The sequence below is a fragment of the Panthera onca genome, chromosome D3, assembly GCF_046562875.1.
Source record: "Panthera onca isolate mPanOnc1 chromosome D3, mPanOnc1 haplotype 2, whole genome shotgun sequence".
NCBI lineage: Eukaryota > Metazoa > Chordata > Mammalia > Carnivora > Felidae > Panthera > Panthera onca.
Genome location: NC_138350.1, coordinates 71919161 through 71937197, shown reverse-complemented (window position 1 = coordinate 71937197; position 18037 = coordinate 71919161). Strand labels below are relative to the sequence as shown.

Below are 18037 nucleotides of genomic sequence, written 5' to 3'. Positions count from 1 at the left end.
ATTTGGGGTTTAATTTTAAAATATTACTAGGGAAAAAAATAAAATGGAATGCCTATTCAGAAGCCGAGAATAGACAGAAGGACATAACTTAACAAAAATACCAACACAAGAAAAGGGCCAAGCCATCTTTTTCTTCTCACATCTCCTCACAAGAGAAATACAGGATCATTCTTGCCATTTGAATTTCATGGTTCTGCTTCAATGGTGAGAAAACACTAGCTAGGTTTGTTTTTGTTCTTGTTTTTAATAAGCTTTGCTATTTATCTCCCAACTCCTTCCCCTTTAAATGTTAGGGAACTAGGTAGTCCTGACTTTTCTCAAAGTTTTATTTTTTTAAGTTAATGTTGCTTTATATAGTTTTTTTTCATTGAACTTGTTATTTGTTTTTCCTGCCTTCCCATATCTAATATGATAAAAATTAGGCTTGAACATTTTAGTTTAACTGACCAATTTTTTTTTAAGTTATGTATAGTAGAAAACTACTTTTAAAATGTATATTCATAATTAAATTTACCAAACATTATTAAACACATGTTATGAATTGTTTAGGGGCTGAGAACATATCCGTGAAAGTTTCAAGGCCCTTAGAGCATAAATCATTAGCAACAATTTCCACAAAAGACTGGAGGCACAGGGGATTTACATTTTTTTTTCAGTTCTAATTGTATTCAAGATTTCTTGATTTGTGGTCCATGTCCTCACAAAGTAGTATCTTCTTTAAGATAAAGAATCTTCTGATAAATAAAAATGCTGAGGTTACTTTAAGGCTGACCCAGTAAAAAGCTCAGAAAAGTGATATTGGCGACAGAGAATAATGTTCATGAAAAGACAAAATCATGATTCATATAGATATAAAATATTGTACTCGTATGACATGATATTTTACTCAGGAAACTAAGAAAATGTTTAAACTGTTCAAAGGAAAAGTCAAAAGAGCACACATTTATGTAGAATAAAGGAATGTTGCAATAAATTGCAAATAGAGACGAAACTGGATTTTCCACAGGATAGAGAAAGTCAATTAAAATTGCCATCAGTTGCCTATAACTTATAAAGATTTGACAAATGAACAATGAATGAAAACAATCAACATGGCTAGAACCTAATAACTGAGAATGGTGTGCTATAGATGAGGCATAGTTTTCCATAGAAACACAATTTTTTTTTAAAATAAGGAAAAAGTAGAACACCAGATAAGCTCATTAAAACTAGTTAATTTCTTCAACTCATTTCTCCTACTAACTCAGAGTGCCATGTCCATGCCAAAATGGATACAAAGAGACATGGTCAAAGGCAACACAAAGTATAAGAAACATCTTGGTACATCTGCCCTGCCCCCTCCCCACAGGGTACCACCCTGAACCATGACCCTGGCACGTTGACCACAGATGGTAGACCAGAGGTCAAGTGCTGACCCAAACTAAGTCAATTAGATCCTCTCTCAAGAATTACAAACTTTGAACTTGATTCCAGTCCCTGTCTGGGTTATCGCCTGCTTGTGAGAAACTTGTGGGCTCAATTGTGACAATGTTTAACCATGTGCATTGTGAAGCAAGCAAAAGTAATCTCAGAGAAAAAGAAGTAGGGAAATGAGTAGAGAGAAGCAGAGCCTAGGGACAGGTCTGGGTTCCTGATGAACTCCCTGTTCTGAGTTCCAGTTCATCATGAAGTCTGGTGTTGGTACCTGTTCAAACAAATAATAGAAGGCCCCTCTTCGAAGAAAAATAATGTGTAATCAGAATGGTGAGTCAACTTGAAGAAGGAAATTAGACTTCAAGTAAGGGAAGCTAGCATCAATTTTCTGAGATCTCAAAGTAATTTGTTTATTCATATACTGTGCTGTACACGTTTCCTTTCTGATACAAATGTGAATTTATGACCAAGTAATCTATAGTGTGTAGGGTCATCAGGTTAAAATAAAGGTTTTAAGTAAAGTCATATTTGGCTATGCTATATTATTATAGTTATGGATTGCTGTAGCAGTTTCCTTCATTCTTTGTAAAGAAACAAAAGATGTTCTTGTTGAAAAACTGTTTTACTCAGAATGTTTTGACCTATTTAAGGTAGTAAATCTGCAAGAAGTCAGAGTTTGTGAGACATTCTTAGTTAATTGTGAAACATCACAATGCGTGGATAGTGTGAGGGGTAGTGATAGTCCACGAGTTATTTTCAATGTCAGTCATGTCAGATTGAACTGATCTTAAATTTAACTGCAAAGATTTTGATGATCTTTAAAATTTTTCCATTTCATTTATCATGACTTTTAGCTATGTACCCAAAGAGTTGACCCTGGCTGATAAAGCAAAAAAGAAATGTACTAAAAACATACTGACATCTCTGGCTTCCACGGAAGGTGTAGAAAGCTGGAAAGAGCATAGCCTCCACCTAATCACATAAAACCAGCCAGATAATGTACAAAATCATAACTTTTCTTGAACCCATTAAAAAGCTGAGTTTTCTGTGCATCCAACTAGCCTGAATTCTTAAGATGTGCACCATCAAAGACAGGTGGGATGTGAGTACCATTTCTCCTGTGGGGGTGGGAAGCAGACAATGACTCCACAGAATGTGTAAGAAGATAAAAAGGTTTTCAAATAGATAAAGTCAGAGTGTGGGCTACCATGAGGGCACAGAACTGTTCGGACATTAACTCCTGAAGGAAATCTATACCTGACCCCAGGTTTTTCTGGAAGTTTCTGGCATTCAAGAGCAAGAAGGAAGGTGAGCAGGAGAAGACAAAGCCTCCAAGCAGAAGTGCACTTGGCTCCTTTTTCCTGGAGGAACAAAAACCTTAGTTGCTAGGGGAAGGGCAGTATACCTGTAGCCACCCATCCACCCCCTGGGGAGGGGTGGGCACAAGTAAAAACTCATTGCACCTGGGGCAAGAGTGTAAGAAAGTCATCCTATACTCCTGGGGAAGGGTTGGAAAGGGCTCTCAAAACACTAGAGAAGGGACTGGATCTCTGAGAATCCCCACCCTCTAAGATGCAGCATTCAGTGCCAACAAAAATGGGGGTGGATGTCAATTACATGATGCTTTGTGAAAGAATCCAGACTCAAAAGGCTAAACAAACTGTAGGGCAGAAAACAAATCAGTGGTTTCAAAGGGCTGGGGTCCCGGGAAGAGGACACTAAAGGGGCATAGTTATGAAGAAATTATTGGAAGTGATGGATCTGTTCTATGTTTTCACTGTGGTGGTGGCTACATAACTGTACGCATTTGTCAAAAATTATAGATTGGTGTACTGTATAAATTGCGTGTGAATTATATCTCAGTAAACTTACTTAAAAAGATTAATGTAGGATTCTTGGACTGTTACAAGATAATCACAACAGTATAGATTTTGAATCTCCCCAAATTCCTCTTCTTATAAAAACACGCAGAGAAACTTGATTAGCAAATCAAAACTCCACAGATAACATATGTATCCTCATTAATCCCCAATTTTCAGTAGATGGAGACAAATCAATGACAGCTACAAGACATGCATGGTGTCAGTATCTGTATAGAAGAAGCACCAGGGTAGCTATAGCCCAGAAAATCCTAAAACAGCCATCAGATCCTCACTGAAATGCTAAGAGACTCAGTTTGAGAACAATAGCTAAAACTGAGAGAGCTTCTGCACACTGAATAAATGCAAGTCTTCAGAAATGTCAGAATGGGCTTGCATAGTTTCTGCTCTATGAGTTCTCAGAATGAACCAGCAAAAGCCCCCTTTCAGGACAAAGCCCACACTAAGAGAAACTCGAGGGAATAGAATTTAAATTAAGTAGCTCAGGGAAAATGGAGACAAAGTGGGAGAGAATGTCCAGGTCAAAGTTGGGGAGGTAAACCAAGTCAAAATGTCAGCTGCCTATTTTGTGACACTTTGGGAAAACATGACCAAAGAGAACTATACAGCTGTGAGTTTTGAAATGCTATCTAGAACCAAGTTTTCACTGTAGTTCAAGAAAACTAAGGTCACATAAGAAGAGCAACAAAAAGGATTGAGGTCACATTCCTTGGAATGTGATTAAAAGAAGATGGTGTAGCTGGGGTGTAGCGGTATAAGAGCACCTGGCTCCGGGGTCCCAAACACACCGGATTAGACCACTCCCCGCTGACAAAATCCAAAGCTGAGAAATGAGCGGAGGTGAAACAATTTATTTCTTTTAGGTCAACACCAGGAAGACAAACGTCTCCAAAACTGTCTCCCAAGTGCTAAAAATACCTCTATGTTTACCTAAGGAAACTGTTGGACAAAGGTCGGTGGGTGCATGCACGTGGGCAGTAAAGGTCTGGTCGAACATTGTCTTGGGTTAGTCATGTGGGGTCTTGCTGGCATCAGGGCGGAGTCCTTATTTCTTGATGGGTTAGTTTTGGTTTCTAGCTGGGGATGCTTTGCCCTCAGGGTCTTTTGCCTGAGTGAAGAGACAAGCTGGGAAGAATTTAATTGGAAAGTACAGACAGAGGTCAAAATGGAGGTAGCTGATGTTCTCTTTCAAGAAGACTAGCATCCCTAGTCAATGTAAAAGCATGCCATAAAGACGTTCACATAAAGATAACAGTACAAACTATCATTTCAGAATTACTTAAAAGATATTAAAATGAAACCACATGTGAAAAAAACAACATAAATCAGAATTAGAAAATTTAAAAAATGAGATGATAATTATTAACAGAAAATAGATACATAATAACTAAAAATTAAAATAATTGAAGCCTAAGTTGGGACATCTGAATAAATGAACTCAAAGATAGTGAAAGAAAAAATTGAAAATAAGATTTCAAAAAAGCAAGGTAATAAAAATATTTGAGAGAGAAAAGATAAGCCCAAAAGATCCCAGAGTGTGTATGATAGTAATTCTCCAGCTCTCACTGTCCCCAGAATGGAAGAAAATGGAACAGTTACATTTAGTAACTGTTACATCAGCTATATTTAAAACAAAATCCTAAAATTAAAAAAGAAAAAAATTAAAATTACAGTTAGAATGGATACATTAGTACTGGAGAAAACTGACCGAGAACAACCAATATCTGGATATATTCTAGTAAAATTATAGCACATTAAAGAAAAAGGAAAAATAATTATTAAACATCCAGAAAAAATACCCAGCTACTTACAAGGAAAAGAAACTCAGATTGTCATCAGCTTTTAAATAGCAAAACTTTATACCAAACTAATTGGAGTATCATATTCGAGATAGTTATGTAAAGGGCATCTGGGTGGCTCAGTCAGTTAAACATCCTACCCTTGATTTCAGTTCAGGTCATGATCAATTGGGTTCTGCACTGACATCTCAGATCTTCGAGCCTGCTTGGGATTCTCTCTCTTTCCTTGTTTCTCTGTCCCTTCCCTGTTCATGCACACATATGCCCTCTTTCTCTCAAAATAAATAAATAAACTTGAAAAAAAAGGCATTTAAAAAGATATTCATGTAAAGAAAATGTAAGACAATCATTAAACCAAGGCAATTTGACTTTCCAGTATAAACGCCACAGGCAAACTCTTACCTTTATGCAAGAATTCAGGAAATACCTGTTTGCTAAGCTCCTCCTATGGAATTTAAACCAAATGCCCTGAGACATTAATATAAAGACTGGGGTAAATATTCATTATATATTTGCTTACACAACTAATACAAAATAAGGACTATAAAGGAAAGAATATACTATGTAATGTGTATATGTTCTGACAATGTAAATAAGCAGAAATGGAGAGAGAGTGGGGAAAATATAAGCAAAAATGTCCAACTCCTTTCAATAGTAGCTTTGATTATGTTAATATTAGCATTGTTATTCTTCTTTTTTAATGTTTATTTTGAGAGAGAGGAGAGAGAGAGAGAGAGCGAGCAGGGGAGGGACACAGAGAGAGGGAGAGAGAATCCCAAGCAGTCTTGATGCTGTCAGAGCAGAGTGCATGGGGCATAGTCTCACCAACTATGAGATCATGACCTGAGCCTGAGCCAAGAGCGAGAGTCTGATGCTTAACTAAGTCACCCAGGTGCGCCCTGGCATTGTTGTTCTGAGGTTGCTGTGAATGTAATGTGGGATTAAACAAATACGGTTGACCCTTGAACAACAGAGATTTTAACTGCATGGGTCCACTTATATGCAAATTTTTATAATTCTGTAAATGTATTTTCTTTATGATTTTCTTAATAACATTTTTCTCTTGTCTAGCTTACTTATTCTAAGAATCCGTAATATAATTCATATAACATACAAAATATGTGTTAACTGACTGTTTAAGTTATTGGTAAGGCTTCTGGTCAACATTTGGCTATTAGTAGTTAAGTTTTGGGGGATTCAGAAGTTATACTTGGATTTTCAACTGTGCAGGGAATCAACGCCCCTAACCCCTGCATTGTTCAAGAGTCAACTGTATATAATTATGTAACAGTTTACTTTACTTTCCCAGTGATCTTGAAAACCAGCTTCTCAGGGAAGAGACATGAGATACAGATATATGGTAGACAAGTATAAGTCAATATCCTGACATTCTAAATTAAATTAAAAGTATTATGGTGAAATCACAAGATGCTTTATCTTTAAAAGTGTATGTGTGTGTGCGTGCGTGTGTGTGTGTGTGTTCTAGTAATGACCACTAAAAGATAAAAATAATGACTAGTCTAATAGCAATGAACATTCCTGGAGCTCAGATGGTACTTAGTATACATGATTTCCTTCTTAAAAGAAGCAAGCAAACAAAAGTGTTTGGGGAGTAATGTCTGATTCTAGGGGCCTGGGTCAAAAGTGTTGAAGATAATTATCAGAGATCGTGTCACTGCAGACATGAACAGAGTTATCAGAGACTACAAGGGTCAAAGCCAACTTAAAGAGGCTCCTAGTGCCTATAAGATGTGGAAATTTATATGTCAATAAATGTAATAACTATAATAGTTTGAAGACATCAAATATGTTTAAATATATGAATGAGTTCAAAGTACTACTTTATAAAGAAATTAATTGTTCAGTTTTGGAAGGTAGGAAAACAACTCAATATTTTAGAGCCTGGTAAAGGAAGGAAAAGGTCTAAGTATTATCCTTTATGAGTTTTTTTACTGGGTAACTACAAAGTACATGCAGAGAAATGTCTCTTTATAGATGTATTCCAGCTAATAATGGAAGAAGCAATGGGTGAATTAGAATAACACCATTTGCAAAGCCTAACAGGCTTTGGAAGAACATGACACAAACTCTGAGGAAATTCTTTTTTAAAAAAATCATAGAATATGACCAATTCTTTATATGTAACATGACTTTATAGGAACTATAGGGAAAAGTGCAGCATGTGAAACTACACCATGGAGATAGAATCAGCAAAACCCATACTGTGTTTTGTGAAACTCGAAGGGCTTAAATAAGCCAGCTATGTAACATACAAATTGTAGGGAGGGAGGAGAGAGAGAGAGAGAGAGAGGGAAAGAGAGAGATGGATGGAAAAAGGAAGGGGTGGGAAGATTTAGAAGATATATTTGTCAAAACGGGTACCTGTATTATTTCGGGGGTGCACATTCCAGTAATAAAACTATAAAGAATGCAAAGAAATAATAATAATTATTTTTTAATGTTTATTTATTTTGAGAGAGAGAGCATGCTCGTGAGCAAGGGGAGGGGTAGAGAGAGGGAGAGAGAGAATCCCAAACAGACTCCATGCTGTCAGCACAGAGCCAGTAGTGGGGCTCGATACCATGAACTATGAGATCATGACCTGAGCCAAAATCAAGAGTTGGGCACTTAACCAACTGAGCCACCCAGGCACCCCATAGGAAATAATTATTTTAAAAGTCAGATTAGTGGCTCCTTTGAGGCGGAAGGAGGGCTGGTAATTGGTTTTTAGGGAAAATGATAAGTTCTATTTCTTATCCTGGGTAGTGATTACAAAGGTTATCCTTGTAATAATTCACTAAGTTATGCCTTGATACGAATTTTTAAGAATCTATGTTACATTTCACAAAAGAAAAGTTTAAAAAAAAAGATAGTAAGTGCCTCCCAGAATTTTGAGAATAGTAGAGGACTAACTGGAAGTGAAATTCCCTACTCCCCACCCCACCAAAAATGTTAAAAGCACACCACGGAATCCTCTGATAGGGAAACTGGTGTTGCTACTGCTTCTTACACAACCACAGGCTAGATGCAATAGTTTGTTCTGCTGCTTGTGAGTCTACTTTATGGCAACTATAAATCCCGCCAGCACTGATGCTACTTCGCATCAGACCCCTGGCCTTGACAGACCATTTCTTGCTTCCCAAACTAAAGCAAGCAGAATGGATTCTGTGAGATTCTCCTTCCTTGTGTTGTTTACTTCCATGTTGGAGTCTCAGGGTATGTGAATAGTGGAGCCTAATATCAGAGAGGTGGGCATAATCTTTGGGAAATGATTGGCAGGTTATGTGACAAAATACCTTTTTATCTTATTTTTAAAGTGTAAGGCTTATGCTCTATTTTCATGTTTATTTTTATTATAAAGCTTATACAATATAGACATACATGACAAGTATGTTAATAATCTTATGTTCTCCACCCAGAGTTAATGAATATTCATATTTTGTGACTTTATATTCAAATATGTTACATACAAAAGAGATAAAATGGGAGTCCCTCTCTCAACAAGGAGTACAGGGTCCTCCTCTGTTCCTGTCTCAGAGGGCTCTTCTTCAGCAGCATACAGTGACTCTGAACTATACTATACTTCTCTGTGACTTCAAGCATGGCCATATGAGTTGATCTGGGCAATGGAGTATTGTGCTGGGCCAAGATGGCAGAGCAGCATGGAAGTTTTCTGCTTCTCTTGTCCCTGAAATGCAGCTAGATCAACACCTAACCATCTTGCACACCTAGAAAATTGGTCTGAGGATTAACACAACAATCTGCATTACTTGAGCCACAGAAAGCACCAGGTACATGGCACAGAGAGGTGAACTGGGGGAGAGAGAAGTCACGGAGGGTAGGGTGCTGTTTTTGCTTATGGAGAGAGGACAGAGACAGGGTGGGGAGTACAGGAAAAGCACTCCCCCCAAAAGCAGCTGGAGAGAAAGAGGAAGAGTGGAAACACCCATAAGGGACTGAACAAGAAAGGGAGAAAGGAGAAAGGAGAGGGTTTCAGTACCATTAGGACTCTATAAGCAGAGGACTGCAGAGTCTGAGACTCCACAACTTGATACCTGGCAGAGCTCTGGTGGGAAGGATGAATCCTCAGGAGCAGGCAGTGAGGTCTGAGGGGTCCGAGAGGCAGTCCCCTGCTGAGAGGATATTTGGTAGAGGCTGTACAGCCTCCTGACTGGCAAAGGTCTCAGTGGACCCTGGAGAACAGCAATGTTTGCTGGTATTGGAACAAGGACTTTAGGGAAATGGGGAAGCCTAGGGTGAGATGTGTGTTGTGATTTACCACACTCCCTGAAATGCTGCTGCTACATGATTGCATGAAACTTTTCTGGGGTGGGCTGGCATCTGACCTCAGTCTCTGGGCATCTGTAGCAGTATGGTCACACCAATGTTCCTGGGGGTGGGCCTGCACCTGGCCATTGTTCTTTGAGACCCTCACCCAAGGATTGGAGTGGGTCAAAGGCACAGGGCCCTCAGATGTGAGGGTTTTGAAAACATAGCCCCATCTGAGATAAAACTTGGGAGGGAGGTGCCGCCTGAGAGGCTGACTACTCAATCCTGGACAGTGTAGAAGTGTGGAGTGGATGGAGAAAAAGGAGGAGTGCTTGATTGTTGGTGAGTGAGAACACAGAGTCCTGAGGCTAGAGACTGGGTAACACCAATTTTCACCTCTCTGGCCCATGTGCATACACGCACACATGCCACAACGATCCACCCCAGTAAACTAAGCAGTGCCATCTAGTGGAGAACAGAGCTGTTACACCAAGCCCCATCTAACTGTGCCAACCGCGTTCTAGAGGAACACCACAAGTCTCTGCCTGCTTAGTTTATGGACTATAAAGTGCTTCATAGTTTAACTTCTAGGGGAAACTGGATGTAATTTCAATCACATTTAATTCCGTTTGCTGGTAGATCTATTCAATTTTTTTTTCTTTTTCTTTTTTTATTTTTGAATACAGAAAGAGAAAAATATTTTTATTTTCCGTTTTTATAAAGAAGATATTTCTTTAATTTTATACTATATTCTTTATATTTTTTGTAAAATTTTTAATTCTATTTTACCTTCATCATTTCATTTTATTCTATTTTATTGTGATCATTTTTTTAAATTTTCAAACTTTTTCCTGCATTTTTTTCCTTTTCTTTTCTTTCCCTTTTGTTCTATGTTCTATCAAGCTTATTTCAACAACCAGACCAAAACACACCAAGGATCTATCATCCTTTATTTGATATTTTTGTGTTGTTTTTAATTTAAAATTTTTATTTTATTAATTTTTTTCTCCCTCCAAAATGACAAAATGAAGAATTTCATCCCAAAAGAAAAAAAACAGGAAGAAATGAAAGCCAGGGACTTAATCAACACAGATATAAGAAAGATGGCTGAACCAGAATTTAGAATCATGATAATAAGAATACTAGCTGGGGTTGAAAAAAGCATAGAATCCCTTTCTGCAGAGATGAAAGAAGTAAAATCTAATTGGGACAAAATTAAAAATGCTATAACTGAAGTGCAATCTCAAATGAATGCCACAGAGCAAGGATCGATGAAGCAGAGCAGCGAATCAGCGATGTACAGGACAAACTTATGTAGAATAATGAAGCAGAAAAAAGGAGGGAAACTAAGGCACAAGAGCACAATATAAGAATTAGAGAACTCAGTGACTCATTAAGAAAGAATAGCATCCGAATCATAGGGGTCCCAGAAGATGAAGAGAGAAAAAAAGGGGTAGAAGTTTTATGTGAGCAAATCGTAGTGGAAAACTTTCCTCAACTGGAGAAAGACACAGACATAAAAATCCAGGAAGCACAGAGAACTCCCATTAGATTCAACAAAACCCAACCATCAACAGGCATATAATAGTCAAATTCACAAAATACACAGACAAGGAAAGAATCATGAAATCAGCAAGGGAAAAAAAAATCCTTAACCTACAAGGGAAGACAGATCAGTTTTGCAGCAGACTTATCCACAGAAACTTGGCAGGCCAGAAAGGAGTGGCAGGATATATTCAATGTGCTGAATTGGAAAAATATACAGCCTAGAATTCTTTATACAGCAAGGCTGTCATTCAAAATAGAAAGAGAGATAAAAAGTTTCCCAGACAAACAAAAACTGAGAGTTTATGACCACTAAACCAGCCCTGCAAGAAATTTTAAAGGGAACCCTCTGAGGGGAGAAAAGACAAAAAAATAAAAATAAAAAATACCAAAAGTCACAAAGACCAGAAAGGACCAGAGAATGCCACCTGAAACACCAACTCTACAGGGAACACAATGATAATAAATTCATATATTTCAGTACTCATTCTAAATGTCAATGGACTAAACGTTCCAATCAAAAGACATTGGTAACAGAATGGATAAGAAAACAAGATCCATCTATATGTTGTTTACAAGAGACCCATTTTAGACCTAAAGACACCTTCAGATTGAAAGTAAGGGGATGGCGAACCATCTATCATGCTAATGGTAGCCAAAAGAAAGCCGGAGTAGCCATACTTATATCAGACAATCTAGATTTTAAAATAAAGACTGTAACAAGATGAAGAAGGGCATTATATCATAATTAAGGTGTCTATCCACCAAGCAGACCTAACAATTGTAAACATTTATGCCCCCAACATGTAAGAAGATGAATATTTAAATCAATTAATCACAAACATAAACTCATTGACAATAGTACCATTATAGTAGGGGACTTCAACACTCCACTTACAGCAATGGGCAGATCATCTAAGCAGAAAACCAACAAGGAAACAGTGGTTTTGAATGACACACCGGACCGGATGGACTTAAAAGTTATATTCAGAACATTTCATCCTAAAGCAGCAGAATACACAGTCTTCTCAAGTGCACATGGAACATTCTCCAGAATAGATCACATACTGGGACACAAATCAGCCCTCAACAAGTACAAAAAGATTGAGATCATACTGTGCATAATTTCAGACCACAACACTATGAAACTTGAAATAAACCACAAGAAAAAATTAGAAAGACAACAAATACTTGGAGTTTAAAGAACATGATACTAAAGAATAAATGGGCTAACCAAGAAGTTAGAGGGGAAATTAAAAAGCACATGGAAGCCAATGAAAATGATAACAACACAGTTCCAAACCTCTGGAACACAGCAAAGGTGGTCATAAGAGAGAAATATATAGCAATCCAGGCCTTCCTAAAGAAGGAAGAAAGGTCTCAGATACAAAAACTAACCTTACACCTTAAAGAGCTGGAAAAAGAATAGCAAATAAAACCCCAAACCAGAAGAAGATGGGAAATAATAAAGAATAGAGCAAAAATCAATGCTATTGGAATAAAAAAAACAGTAAACAGATCAATGAAATGAGGAGATGGTTCTTTGAAAGAATTAACAAAATTGAGAACCCCCTAGCCTGTTTGATCAAAAAGAAAAAGGAAAGGACCCAAGTAAATAAAATCAAGAATGAAAGAGAGATCATAACCAACACCATAGATATACAAACAATAATAAGAGAATATTATGAGCAATTAGATGTCAATAAACTGGGCAATCTGGAAGAAATGGACAAATTCCTAGAAACATATAAACTATCAAAACTGAAACAAGAAGAAATAGAAAATATGAACACATCCATAACCAGTAAAGAAATTGAATTAGTAATCAAGAACCTCCCATAACACAAGTCCAGTGCCAGATGGCTCTCCAGAGGGATTCTACCAAACATTTAAGGAAGAGTTAACACCTATTCTTTTGAAGATGTTCCAAAAAATAGAAATGGAAGGAAAACTTCCAAACTCATTCTATGGAGCCAGCATTACATTGATTCCAAAACCAGACAAAGACCCCACTAAAAAGGAGAATACAGACCAATTTCCCTGTTGAACATTGTATTTCAACAAGATATTAGCCAACTAGATCCAACAATACATTAAAAAAATTATTCACCACGACCAACTGGGATTTATACCTGGGATGCAGGGCTTTCCATGTCTGCAAAGCAATTAACGTGATTCATCACATCAATAAAAGAAAGGGCAAGAACCATATGATCCTCTCAATAGATGCAGAGAAAGCATTTGACAAAATACAGCATCCTTTCTTGATAAAAACCATCAAGAAAGTAGAGATAGAAGGATCATAACTCAAGTTCATAAAGCCATTTATGAAAGACCCACTGCTAATATCACCCTCAATGGGGAAAAACTGAGGTCTTTCCCCCTAATGTCAGGAACAACACAGTGTTGTCTACTCTCACCACTGCTATTCAACATAGTATTGGAAGTCCTAGCCTCAGCAATCAGAAAACACAAAGGAATAAAAATCATCCAAAGTGGCAAGGAGGAAGTCAAACTTTCACTCTTTGCATTCGACATGACACTATATATGAAAAACCCAAAAGATTCCACCAAAAAACTGCTAGAACTGTTTCATGAATTCAGCAAAGTTGCAGGATATAAAATCAATGCACAGAAATCAGTTGCATTTCTATACATCAATAATATGCAACAGAAAGAGAAATCAAGGAATTGATCCCATTTACAATTGCACCAAAATGCATAAAATACCTAGGAAAAAACTTAACCAAAGAGGTGAAAAATCTATACACTGAAAACTATAGAAAGCTTATGAAAGAAATTGAAGAAGAGACACACAAAAAAGGAAAAAAAGATTCCATGCTCCTGGATTGGAAGAACAAATATTGTTAAAATCTCGATATTACCCAAATCAATCTACATATTCAATGAAATCCCTATCAAAATAACATTAGCTTTCTTCACAGAGCTAGAACAAATAATCCTAAAATTTGTATGGAACCAGAAAAGACCCAGAATAGCCAAAGCAATTCTGAAAAAGAAAACTAAAGCTGGAGGCATCACAATCCCAGACTTCAAGATGTATTACAAAGCTGTAATCATCAAGACAGTATGGTACTGGCCAAAACCAGACACTTAGATCAATGGAACAGAATAGAGAATCCAGAAATGGACCCACAAACATAAGCCCAACTGATCTTTGACAAAGCAGGAAAGAATATCCAATGGAATAAAGAGAGTCTCTTCAGCAAATGGTGCTGGGAAACCTGGACAGTGACTTGCCAAAAAATGAACCTGGACCACTTTCTTACACCATACACAAAAGTAATCTCAAAGTGGATGAAAGACCTAAATGTAAGACAGGAAGCTATCAAAATCCTCGAGGAGAAAGCAAGCAAAAACCTCTTTGACCTTGGCCACAGCAACTTCTTACTCAACACATCTCTGGAGACAAGGGAAACAAAAGCAAAAACGAACTATTGGGACCTCATCAAGATAAAAATCTTTTGCACAGCAAAGGAAACAATCAGCAACACTAAAAGGCAACCAATGGAATGGCAGAAGATTATTTGCAAATGGCATATCAGATAAAGCATTAATATTTAAATCTATAAAGAACTTATCAAACCCAATACCCACAAAACAAATAATCCAGTGAAGAAATGGGCAAGACATAAATAGACACTTTCCCAAAGAAGACGTCCAGATGGCTAATAGATGCATGAAAAAATGTTCAACATCACTCATGATCAGGGAAATACAAACCCAAACCACAATGAGATACCACCTCACACCAGTCAGAATGGCTAAAATAAAAACTCAGGCAACAACAGATGTTGGTGAGGATGCAGAGAAAGAGGATCTCTTTTGCACTGCTGGTGGGAATAAAAACTGGTGCAGCTACTCTGGAAAACAGTATGGAGGTTCCTCAAAAAGTTAAAAATAGAACTACCCTACGACCCAGCAATTGTACTATAAGGTATTTATTCAAAGGGATACAGGTGTGCTGTTTGGAAGGGGCACATGCACCCCGATGTTTATAGCAGTGCTATTGACAATAGTCAAAGTATGGAAAGAGCCCAAAGGTCAATTGACAGAAGAATAAAGATGTGGTATATATATACAATGGAGTATTACTCGTCAATCAAAAAGAATAAAGTCTTGTCATTTGCAACAATGTGGATAGAACTAGAGGGTATTATGCTAAGTGAAATAAGTCAGAGAAAGACAAATATCACATGACTTCACTCATATGTGGAATTTAAGATACAAAGCAGATAAACATAAGGGAAGGGAAGCAAAAATAATATAAAAACAGGGAGGGGGACAAAACATAAGAGACTCTTAAATATAAAGAACAAACTGAGGGTTGCCGGAGGGGTTGTGGGTTGGGGGATGGGCTTGATGGATATGAGGCATTAAGGAACACATTTGTTGGATGAGCACTTGGTGTTATATATAGGGGATGAATCACTGGAATCTACTTCTGAAATTATTGCACCATATGCTAACTAACTTGGGCGTAAATTTAAAAAAAATAATAGTAATAGAAAAGAAAAAAAAAGATATAAAATGTAATCCTCCGTAGTCTCCCTTGTTACTTTCACAAGTTCCAAAGTTCTGTGTTCCTTCCAGAGGTACCACTATGACACATTTTATATGTATTCTTCTAATTCATGTGTACTGTTCATGAGCAAGAGTTTGCTAAGGAACTGCAATTGGTAGCATTTTAAAAATCATACTGAAGCACAGTGTCTACTTCTATAGATACAGCCAAATTTTCCACTAATATGGGTGGACCAACATTTAAGATTTCTTTTTTACCATCTCTTTGCCTGCTTGATATTTTTAGACTTCTCAATTTTTGCCAATTTGACGACTGTTAATTAGAATTTCACTTTTAATTGCATTTTCCTGATGTTCATTATAGTGCCATTTGTAACAGTGAATTATCGGATTTTTTATTTTATTTTTTAAGTGCAAACCATACTGTGATCTAAAGGGATACACAGATGCTGAACTAGGCCAATAGCACAGAAGGCATGCTGATTTTGTTCACTTGCCAAAGAGTAAAGCATCTACTCAGATCATTATAGCAGATGCACACCAAATCAATGGTAGAAGCTTGACCTGTGCTGATTTTCTGGATTTTCATTTGCTGGATTTCTCTCTGTTGGAAATTGAGAATTTGAACTCATGGGCCTCCGATTTGAGAACTATATTTGGAAGTTGATGTCAGAAGTGCAGCTGCATATTTGAGCAGCCATTTTGGGAGTTGGGGAGAATAGAGCATGGTAGTACAGAAACGATCAGGAAAATTGAACATGCTATGACCCCAGAGTCAGGAGAGGCAACTTCAGGTTTCGCTCCTGCTTTCCAATTCCAGATCCAGGTCAAAGTGAGACCCAGCTGCAGTGCTTGCCTTTATAAGCTCTGGAAAATCTCCCCTGAGTGTTTTATAATAAATCACCTTTGTTCATGGTATGTCAAATGAGCACTTACCTACATCCAGCAAATGCCTTGTTATTTTATTGGTTTAGATATAGCAATCATTTTTGTCAGTGGAGACATTTTTTCCATTATGGCAAATAAATGATCAACACTAAGGATCAGATACTTTTGTACCTATTGGGAAAAGTTAGACAAAGACTAAGTCAGCAGATGTTACCAGGCAGAGTGGAAAGTAAAGTGGACTTGGAGTTGAAAGGTAGGAGGCAGACTCTATGCCACTTTCTAGCTGTTTGAATTCAGGCAAGGAACTCTTCTGAATATAAATTACCTGTGAGTAAAGACAATACTATCTCAGGATTGTGGTAAAGAGCTAATGAGAGTAACTAAGATAAAGGATGCAAATGGGCTTTATAAAACTTGTCCCATAAAATAGAGTACAACTTGAGAACAATCAGAGTAAGACAGTCAGCAGAATAGCCCAATTTTCTTACCTATTTGTGTTCCTTTTACCTTTTCTGGGTTAGATACACACAGCTAAATTCCCCAGGGCAGTTTAAACTCTGTAGGAGATGTAAACTTTTTAGCAAGGCTTCTTTCTTGGCTAAGCCTAATCTCAGGAAGTAAAGAAGCAAGTCTGAAGCACAAATCATGCTTAGTGGCATTTTATTAAAACTGTCTTCTTCTCTCCCACTCTCCTTTCTCATCGCTACTTGTTTTTTATTCAACGATAACGTTGCTATTCAATGATAGCAGCTTCACATAGAACAGTAAGAATTTCCTAAAGGAAGAGACATTCTTTGCTGATCTAGATGAAAAGTAGCTTTGCCCCTGATTGCTGGGAAACCTGGAAATGTTAGTATGATAGTGCATTTGGTAGGAGATTGGAAATGAGGTTTAAAAATTCTTTTTTCTTTTCTTTTCTTTTCTTTTCTTTTCTTTTCTTTTCTTTTCTTTTCTTTTCAAGTTTGTTTATTTATTTGGGGGTGTGGGGAGAGAGAGAGAGGAGAGAGAGCGAGAGCGAGAGCGAGAGAGAGAGAGAGAGAGAGAATCCCAAGCAGGCTCTGCCCTGATAGTGCAACAACTGTGAGATCATGATCTGAACTGAAATCAAGAGTCAGATGCCACCCAGGTGCCCCAAAGGTGATTTTCAAGTTTAATGAAACACCAGCAATAGACTTGGATTCGATGGGCTCAATGTACACATGGAGGGGGAAGGGCATAATCAGGGACTTTAGTGAGCTAGTAGTTATTAAATAATTCATTCTGTTTAAAAATATTTTTAAATTATGATAAAAAGTCCAAAGTATAAAATTTACCATTTTAAGCATTTTTATGTGTACAGTTCAGCAATTTTAAGTACATTCACATTGTTGTGCAAGCACCAATCTCCAGAATACTGTTCATCTTGTGGAAGTGAAACTCTATACCCATTAAACAATAACCATTCTAATTATTATAGAACTTCTTTCTCTTGAATTGTTTGGTAAAGTACATATTAGATCAGAAGCAATATACCCTGTGCCTTGTGTTCATGTAAGTATGTCATTCTTAGATAACAAAGGCCTAGAGAACTGGCACAGGTTCAAAGCGTTTGTATACATTTTAAAGCAACATGGTTAATAACTAAAAGGACTCTGGTGATAACAGTGATGTACTTCCAAATATCAAAATCTGACCTCGGATTTGATCTAAGGACCATAT

General features: G+C 37.3%; 1 long non-coding RNA gene across 2 annotated transcripts in view; it reads left to right on the top strand.

The window, feature by feature from the left end:
- The first annotated feature begins 650 nt into the window (after nucleotides 1-650).
- The window catches only part of LOC144613805 (uncharacterized), a 77410-nt gene continuing 60023 nt past the window's right edge, over nucleotides 651-18037 (top strand). For both annotated transcript variants that reach the window (XR_013551228.2, XR_013551229.2), the window contains exon 1: nucleotides 651-1743. This is a non-coding gene — a long non-coding RNA (uncharacterized LOC144613805). The remainder of the gene's footprint in view (nucleotides 1744-18037) is intronic.